The sequence below is a fragment of the Capra hircus genome, chromosome 5 (assembly GCF_001704415.2).
Source record: "Capra hircus breed San Clemente chromosome 5, ASM170441v1, whole genome shotgun sequence".
NCBI lineage: Eukaryota > Metazoa > Chordata > Mammalia > Artiodactyla > Bovidae > Capra > Capra hircus.
The window spans coordinates 11,138,637-11,149,097 of record NC_030812.1 but is presented as its reverse complement, the minus strand read 5'-3'; positions in this window follow the sequence as shown (position 1 = coordinate 11,149,097).

The following is a 10,461-nucleotide window of genomic DNA, read 5'->3' as shown; positions in this document are numbered from 1 at the left end:
GAGGAGATGGAGGGCAATCTGCAGTTTTAACTCACTGACTCACAATGAATGATGGCACAGGTTCTGCCTCCTTGCTGGAACCAGATGCACGCTTGCATCTTGAAAGTTTGCGACTTGAATGTCTGTATGTTGGGGACTTAGTCTATATACTACATTTTCTTCATCCATTCATCTGTTGATAGATATTTAGTTTGCTTCCATGTCTTGGCTACGTATAGAGTGCTGCTGTGAACATTGGGGCACAAGTATCTTTTCAAGTTAGATTTTCCATCCTTTCTGGATCTATGTCCAGGAGTGGCATTACTGGATCACATGGTACTCCTATTTTTAGTCTTTTAAAGAAACTTCATACTGCTCAAGTACTTATATTCTGATAAAATGGAAATGACAACAACTATATTAAAAAGCATTTTATAAATTCATTAATAAACTAAATGGTAGGTTGGTGGCAAACATGCTAACTTAAATTCTGCATAATTTAGCTAGGTATTTGCCAGACGAAATCTCAGAAGTGAGAGGGTAAAGCAAGGTATGTTTATCTATCAAGACCATCCCTGACTTCTATCTGTTTACACAAATTTGCTCTACTGTGTGTGACCTCTACTTTTATCTCAGCTGCAAATACTAGGCTTTGCTTGATTTCTCAGGTCTGGAATTACTGGTGCTAAGAATAGCTGGCATTTATTTAGCTCTGTATATAAATGATCTCCTTTATCCTATGATGCAGATACTCTTTTATCCCAATTTTACACATAATATAATGGGAAATACAGAAAATCTAAAAAATTGCCTAAGGTAAGCTGGCCTATGAGAAGACATGAAACCAGGCATTCTGTTTAAATGATGCTTTTAGTACTATATTTTATTTCCTTACTTAGGCAGATGCTCTCCCTTGCTCTTTCAACCTCTGAAGGACTGAAATTCTGCTTCTGTCTATTTTGGAGTAAAGCCCACATGCTGCCAGGCATTATACTTGCCCATGCTTGATGCTGGATTGTGACCTATTATGTACGGCCATGATGACTCAGATGCTCTGCTTCCTGAAATATTTGTGTGTAGTTTATCACTGCACCTCAGCGGTATATCTCTCTGTCTGATTTTAGTCCCAAGACTCTCTTTATATCCTGACTTCCTCCTACACTTGCTGAACTCCTGCAAGATTATTAAAAACAACTCAGTTACATGGTGCTGCTGCTGCTAAGTCGCTTCAGTCGTGTCCGACTCTGTGCAACCCCACAGGCGGCAGCTAATGTGGAGTGAATATTGAGTCGCGATGGTAAAAACAGCAAGAGAAATTGAGAAATATTTTGTAGTTAAAGCCCAACAAATCTAAAGTATCACATTAATACTGGATCGAAATTTTGAAATAAATGGAGATTCCAAAATTATGAATCTTACTTATTGGGAGGATGGAGGTGCCATACTCAGAAAATGCACACCACGAGGAGTTAGGAATAAAAAAAGGAAAGAAAGAAATTTGGTTTTGGCTACATTCAGTTTGAGGAAAAGGAGAAATACATGCAGAGTATCTTGACACGACCATGTTCACAAGCTTATCAATCACTCTGCAAGATATCATGATTTTTTCTTTTACTTTTTAAATATTTCATAGATCAAGTAGAAGCTTCATAAGTTGCACTAAAATCTACACAATATTCAGAAATTTCATTGTAAATTTAATTGTAATTATTAGACAAAGGCATAGATGATATCTACCCTTGTCATTTTGCTACACTCAATTGATAATGAATTTTTAAAAATACATCAGATATTCTCATTAAGGCAGAATCTATTCAATTCATCTCAGAAACTTTCAGTGTCAAATTTAAGAATACTGTTAATAATTTTTATTTGTGACTTTAATAACTTTAAAGTGAAATAAAAAATCAGTCTAAAAGTTCCTGACTAATGATCTTAGGTCTTAACTGCAGATAATTTTTAGATGTCACAGTAAGGATCTTAGATGTTATAGCAAATATCTTAATATAGAATTCTATATTATTAAGAAAGAGAGGTTTGACGGAAGGTATTTTAAGATTTATTCCTGGTACTTAATGAATTAATATTTATAGAGCAAAAAATTTTTGTTTTCTTTGACTTTTTCTCATTCTCTCTTTGAGTTATTTAATTCAAACACTGAAATCCAATTCAACAGAAGTTAATTAAAGGAGAATTATATTCTTTGCTATATCTTTAAAACCGAATGCCCTCAGATTCTGAAGGGGTCTAAACAACACTAGTATAATTTTGTGCTTTTTAAAATTTTCAAATATTATTCCAAATTTGTCAGTTTTACAATAACCTGGGAGTATCATAATAGTCCTAAAATAACATATGAAAATAAACAAACACAATGAAGAAATAACAGTTTTGAAAAGAAGTTCATTTAGCATTTAAGCTTTTCTTTAACTTCATAGGAATATAGAAGCAAAATGCTTTTTTTTAATGTAGTTGACTTACAATATTATAATAGTTACAATTGATTAACATAGTATTCAATATATATTCTACTCCATGTGAAGTTATAAAATATTGACTATATTCCTTGTGCTTCACGTTACATTCTTGTTATTTATTTTATTCACAGTAGTTTACATCTCTTAATCCCTTACCCCTAACTTGCCCCTTGCTGCTTTGCTCCCTCCAAAGCTAACCATTTTTTTGTTCTCTGTATGAGTCTGTTTCTGTTTTGTTATATTCTATTTATTTTTATTTTCACATTCCACATATAAGTGAAAACATATATTATTTGTCTTTCTTTGCCTGACTTATTTCACTAATCATAATACTCTCCAGGCCCATCCATGTTGCTGCAAATGGCAAAACTTCATTCCTTTTTATGACTGAGCAGTGTTTCAGTGTGTGTGTGTGTGTGTGTGTGTGTGTGTGTGTGTGTGTGTGTGCATATATCTTGCTTCTTCCTTATCCATTCATCTTTGAGGGATACTCTCAGTGTCAACTGAGGGACACTTCAGTTGCTTCTGTATCTTGGTTATTATAAATAATGCTGCAATAAGCGCTGGGATTCATATACCTTTTTGAATTAGTGTTTTGGTTTTCTTCAGATGTAAACCCAAGAGAAGAGTTGCTGGACACTCTGGTAGCTCTATTTTTAATTCTTTGAGGAAGTTCCATGATGCTTTTTGTTATGGCTGCAACAATTTACATTCCCATCAACAGTGCACTTTTCTCCATATCCTTTCCAACACTTGCTATTTGTTGCAGTTTTGATGATAGCCATTCGAACAGATGAGAAGGGATATCTTGTGGCTTTGATTTTCATTTCCCTGGTGATTAGTGATGTTGAACATCATTCCATGTGCCTACTGGCCATCTGTCTTTTTTAGAAAAATGCCTATTCAGGCCTTCTGCATTTTAAATGTAAGATACTTGTTACATGTTTCTAGGGTCAAAACAAATTTCTTTCTCTCTCTCTCTCTCTACACACACACACAGACTGTGGGTCTATGGTTTGAAAAGTACCATATAATAATTGATATTTATAGCTATAAACTGATATTTATAATGATATTTATAACTGAGTCCCATACCACTGATGAATCATCTGATGAAAAGATATGTAATAAATATTTTGGGATGAATGAATATTAGAACGTAAACTCCATGAGCACAAGTTTGTTTTGTCTTGTTTTGCTTATTCATTGCTACATTCTCAGTATCTACAACAATGTCTGGAATGTCATAGATGCTTAATAAAGCATGCACAGGATGAAAGAAATGAAATTTATAAATAAAAGGTAATAACAGGGAAAATTATCTGAGCACAAAAACGTATTTCAGGCTACTTGGATTAACACTGCACCCCAGTCCCTATCTTCTTAATTCTCAACCAAGTATCAAGTAACACCTTGGATTTCTAACTTAATTTCTTGTTCTTCCTCTCCTGTATTTATTTTCATATAAAATTAACATAATGTCAAAAGATCTTTATACCAAATGACTTTTGGTTTTTTCATCACTAAAGCTTTAGGGGCACCTATTTGAATAAGTTAATAGTTTCATGTCTGATAACTTAGATGTCTCACTCCTCTGTACACAGGTCATTCTCTCAGTCAGATGATCTTTCTCATTATTTAACCCTTTCTCTGCTTCTCTCATACCCCAAATAAATTCTGTATATTTATTCAAGTTATGTACTCATACTTTCCCTTAGAGTTTCCTACTGTAACTCATAAGGAACAGTTAAAACCAAATTCATATTTACTTGAGACATTACTAGTTTGATCTGCATAAATTTTTATTGGCTTATAATTTTGCATTTTCATGCTTAAGTCCCTTGTGATTTTGTCTTATTTCTCCCTTATGGGGCCAAGGACTGAGGCACCCCAGTTTTCTCTTTGCATTGTTCATATTAAGTAATATAATGTCATCATTCAATATATACTTGTTCTGTGAAAAATTTCTTGATGTAGTCCTTCTTTTTCATTACTTATATAGAATGGGAAAGGGGAAAACACCTGAAAATGGCAACAATATCCAAATAATGGTGATGTGAACACATTAGAAAAGGTATAGTTTTGAAGAGTATGTTTGTGTACTAGTTGGGCTGAAAGAATAGCAACTATTTCAGATGTATGACAGAGGGGGAAAAAGCATAGGAAATTGTGATGATTTTTCACATTTCTATTAGGTCTTGACATGGCCACTTCTCATATTCCATGAACAGAAACAAGTAACATGACAAGGTCCGTGTCAGTATGGAAGGGATACACACTCCTTCCACAAAGGGCAGTAAAATGATCATTACAACAAGTAGTGATTTATAATCTTCTTCAGGGAATATTGTGAGTAATAGCGAACAGTAATAAAATATACCATGATGCTTTACAGTAAAGTAACAAGATTTGTTTTCCTGTCCCAAACAAACAAACAAACAAACAAAAACAGTCTCCATAATATATTGTCATCATATATAAACTCGTCTCTGCAAGTTATAAAGATTATACAAATAGTGTATAAAACTAATGGGTATTTATTTAAATAATATACTATATACAACTCTGATTGGGTTTCTCAAGTGGTGCTAGTGATAAAGAACCCACCTGCCAATGCAGGAAACACAAGAGATGCGGGTTCCATTCTGGGTTGGAAAGAGTCCCTGGTGGTGGGCCTGGCAAGCCACTCCAGTATTCTTGCTTGGAGAAACCCATGGACAGTGGAGCCTGATGGGCTATGGTCCATAAGGTCACAAAGAGTCTCAGACATGACTGAAGTGACTTAGCATGCACAGACACAAATATAGCTCTGATTATAATATTTTAATATTAATATCAATGCTAATATTAAAATGAGAGTTGGACTATAAAGAAAGCTGAGCACCGAAGAACTGATGCTTTTGAACTGTGATGCTGGAGAAGAGACTCTTTTGAGAGTCCCTTGGACTGCAAGGAGATCCAACCAGTCCATCCTAGAGGAAATAAGTCCTGAATATTCATTGGAAGGACTGATGCTGAAGCTGAAATGCCAACACTTTGGCCACCTGATGCAAAGAACTGACTCACTGGAAAAGACCCTGATGCTTGGAAAGATTGAAGGCGGGAGGAGAAGGGGATGACAGAGGATGAGATGATTGGATGGAATGACCGACTCAATGGACATGAGTTTGAGCAAGCTCATAGAGTTGGTGATGGACAGGGAAGCCTGGCTTACCACAGTTCGTGGGCTTGCAAAGAGTCAGATATGACTGAACTGAACTGAATTAATATTTTGATCTCTGATTGCCTCAAGAATCTCATATTATAAATATTCACCTCAAATAAATGCACTTATGTATATACCCTGGTGGCTCAGAGGGTAAAGAATCTGCTAAATTGCAGGAGACCTGGGTTTGATCCCTAAGTTGGGAAGATTCCCTGGAGAAGGGAATGGCTACCCACTTCAGTATTCTTGCCTGGAGAATTCCATGGACAGAGGAGTCTGGTAGGCTGTCGTCCCTGGGGTCACAAAGAGTCAGACATGACTGAGCAACTTTCACTTTCATTCATGTGCATGCAAATTTTGGATACAATTTTGAGATTCTGGAATTTTCTAATGCCCAGTTAATCACCACCTAGAGCTCTATTGACTCCAAAGTAAAGAACTTTTATAATATCTTTTCAGCTTCCTTCCATCTCTTTCATACCATTAGTAGCTACATTTCTTGGATAGCCACTATTTCCAGCTGTAATCTTCTTAAGCCATTGTGATTTTTTTCTGCAATTCCACTTCAGTAAAACTCCCCTTGTTAAATATTCTAGTAATGACTGTTGCTAAATCTACAGAACATTTTCCAGTTTTTACCTTACTTGATTTCTCAGTCATATCTGACATTGGTCACTACTCAGCCTTTCCTTCAAATGTTTGTTCACTTTCCCTGGTATCCATGACGTGTGTGTGTGTGTGTGTGTGTGTGTGTGTGTGTGTGCACGTGCGCTCACATGCGCGCGCTTATATTCAGGCATGTTCAACCCTTTGCGACCCCAGGGACTGCGGCCAGGCTCCTTTGTTCATGGTATTCTCTAGGCAAGAATACTGATCCCTCCCTGGTGGCTCAGAGGATAAAGCGTCTGCCTGCAGTGCAGGAGGCCCGGGTTCAATCCCTACGTCGGGAAGATCCCCTAGAGAAGGAAATGGCAACCCACTCCAGTACTCTTGCCTGGAAAATTCCAGGGACAGAGGAGCCTGGTAGGATATAGTCCATGGGGTCGCGAAGAGTCGGACACGGAGTGGGTTGCTATTCCCTTCTCCAGGGGGTCTTTATGACCCAAGGATTTAACCTGGGTCTCCTGAATTGCAGGCAGATTCTTTACCACTGAGCCATGAGGGAAGCACCATCTGTGATATATACTCACCTAATCTCCTCCCTTGTCTCTGCCTAACTTGTTAGGATTATTTCTTAAATATTTGTGTTTATTGAGGTTCTATGACTCAACCCTCATCTTATCTAATTCTATACACTCTTCATTGTCAATATTGTTTACTTTCTTTATTTCAAGTGTCACCAATGATTCTCAAACATTTATCATTGGCCCGGGTTTCTCATTTGAGAGATTATCATTTTCAGCTCTTTTTTAGTGTCTCTAATTGGGCTGCCCACAGTCAGATAACAAAATTCAACATGATCAAAAGTGGATATACTCTGTTTTCACTGAAAATACTCCTGCCACTTTCATACCCCCTTGAAGGATGGTTCAAACTTCATATCTTAACCATAGCTTGTTTTGTTCCCAATTTTTACCCTTTTCTTTCCAAAATGTGCTCTAACTTTTCTTGATTTAAAACTTTACTAGACTTTGCATTCCCCTCAATACATTTTAAGCTGTTTAATAAGATTTACATGTTCTTTCACACGTGGTCCCAGCTTAGATTTCCATTCACTTCTGTCAGTCTAAGCCTGTCTTATCTCTATACAGCAGCCAAATTGGCACTTTCCCCTGTTTCCTATGCAATCTATAGATTATCTGCCTCTGCTTACTTGCCCTTGCTGTTACATTTTCACACTATTCATTCACAGATTTATTTAGAAAACACTTCTCATCTTGGTCTTCCACAAGTAGGTTAGATGTTTACTTGCTATGCTCCCATATCACTTCCATTATATCTCGTCATATCGTGTGACTCCTGACTCCCTACACAGCCAGTTCCAAGATGATGCATGGACATCTAAAATTATGAAGGAAACCTTTATTTACAAATGTATAATATTATAACATAAGTTTCAGTACCAAAGACCCATTTTACAACTTCAAAACTCTAAAATTCATTGGGAAAGTAAATGCAAATAAAACACTGATGTATGCAGCAACAGTTATTTACTAACCATGGTGAAATGATTACTAAAATAAATTTAGCTACACAATATGCCAGTTTGCATAATTTCAAGACTACTCAAAGGGATGTAAATGACACTTTAACACCAGCTTGCCGGAGTCCACTTTGTGGTTTCCCTATGTAAATCTAAGTTGGACCCAGTTACAGCTTGGCACTGTTTGATGATAGTTGTCTTCCGCAATATATGTAACTGTGAAATGATTTTGCATTCTGCGACTGAAGGAGATTTCAGAGAGCATCCAGGATGGTGGCCCTCGGTTAGTATCAGGGATTTTTGTTGTTGCTGTTATTGTTTTTAGTTAGTTTGTTGTTGTTGTTGTGAACCTAATCCAGAGAGTTAACACTGGAAAAATATAAAGATCCCCAAATTTCCCTTCCCACTTCCCAAGACAAAGTGTCATATGAGACTTCACCCTGAGGGAATGGTAGCCTCCAAGTACATTACCGGCAAATGATATCAGAGGTCATGGAATAGAAAAGCTCACAAAACAAAAATACTCAAAATCATTCATTTTATCAAGCCTATTAAAAACACACCAAAGCAAGGAAAAAGAGATAAGATATGTTAACCCACATAGGATAAGATGCAGTGGGAAAGGACCACACTATTTGGATGCTGGGTTGCTGCTGCTGCTGCGTCACTTCAGTCGTGTCCAACTCTGTGCGACCCCATAGACGGCAGCCCACCAGGCTCCCCCATCCCTGAGATTCTCCAGGCAAGAACCCTGGAGTGGGTTGCCATTTCCTTCTCCAATGCGTGAAAGTGAATTTGCTCAGTCATGTTCGACTCTGTGCGACCCCATGGACTGCAGCTCACCAGGCTCCTCCATCCATGGGATTTTCCAGGCAAGAGTACTGCAGTGGGGTGCCACTGCCTTCTCCGGAATGCTGGGTTATCTATGTTCAAATGTCCTCTTCCTTCTTCTGCTATACCAACTGCACTGACTGACGATGTGGTTATAAAGGCCAGAGATAAAGTCTGAGCTGGTGGCAAAATGCCAAAAGATGCGCTGGGTAAATGACACACACTTGTTGTACTAGAGAGATGCAGGGACGAATACACCTGGCCAATAGCTCTAGCTCTCCAATTAGCCTAATGAGTAGCTATGGATTTTATATGGTTACTTAAGCAGAAGACATATAGGGTCACAACTGAAGTCACCAGTGGTTGGCCAAATAAAGACTTCATGAAAGATAATTCTCATGTGTATCTTGTGTATTTATATCTTTCTAAAGACTATATTTGTATTCATTTTGTGAATCTTTAAACTACATCAAAAATGAGGATTACCCATTATCAGTTATTTTCATCATTTAAGCTTGCGCATGTCCTGAAGTAGTGAGCATTAAGGTAAAGTTCATTTTCACATTGGTGATTATTATTTTCCAATGATTTCTCATCCAGAGAATAACAGTGATCACTGATCTCAACTTCATGCAGTTTATTTGTGCTGCCAATTGATTCAAAGAAATAACTGGATTAGTATCAGTGATACCAATGATCAAAGCAGGTAGGTAACCATGAATAAGTCTGAGTCAAGTTCTGGAAGATTTATATTTAATAGGAGGTGTCAAAAAGTAGATATCAAAATTGAACCACTGACTGCTTAGTTTCTTTAGGTACTTGAGCTAGAAAACCCAGGAATTAGTGTTACTATATGCATCCGTAAGAATGGAGTTATATCAGAACTCTCAGCATAAAATTCCATGATTCTACAATTCTAAAGCAAGGCTCTCTGAATTGGAATAAAAGCAAAAATTAAAATCTTTCCGCTCTAGATAATAAAACAACTACTGAATGTATTTAGAATGTTTCTTTTAATATTTTCCCTCACAGTAGTCTAAAGAGTAACGTAAGATAATTTTTCCCATGAAATGTTATTTTTTCCTTTGTTATTTCATAAGGCATCATTATTCTAATTTATTGTTTTCAGTGCCCTTATATTGCTCTTCAGTTTGATGTTACATAGTACTGAATGATGCAAAATAAAGTTATCTGAAACCTGTCTTCTCATCATATTTTGACTTCAAAAAATAACAGTTTTTGCTCTGCTACAACACTAAGATTCCTTAGTTATAAATTTAAATCCCTGTGACTATTTGTCAAATTGCTATATATTGTAATAATCTCATATAAATGCATAGGTAAAGGCTGATTAATGTAGCGTCGCGAAAAATTTATCTTGTGAGAACGGATACTCATACATTTGTGTGGAAGCACAAGAGTCAGCAACTATGTGTTTAAATAATTTTCATATTCTTCAGTTTGCTCTTTTAGACAGGTTAAAAGAAAAATGTGTAGGATAAACACAAGATACATGAAACCTCTATCATAAACAATGCTAATTGTGAGAGAATTGGGTGCGGACTGTTATGACAATTGATTCCAATTAATTGCATTGTTTAAGGTCCATATAACAGAAAGTTTAAACATAACATATTGTTCACATACTTTTTATTTCCACTGTCACTTTCACAAACAGTATGTGAGAGAAACTGGCTAAGTTTTTACCAAAAACCTCTTTATTCTTTTTCCAGCCTTAAGGACAGACTGTCTTCCCAGGCTCTCTTGTAATTGAATGCGGCCATGTGAGTTATTCTTACCAGGGGCAGATGAAAAAAGTAAGTGTC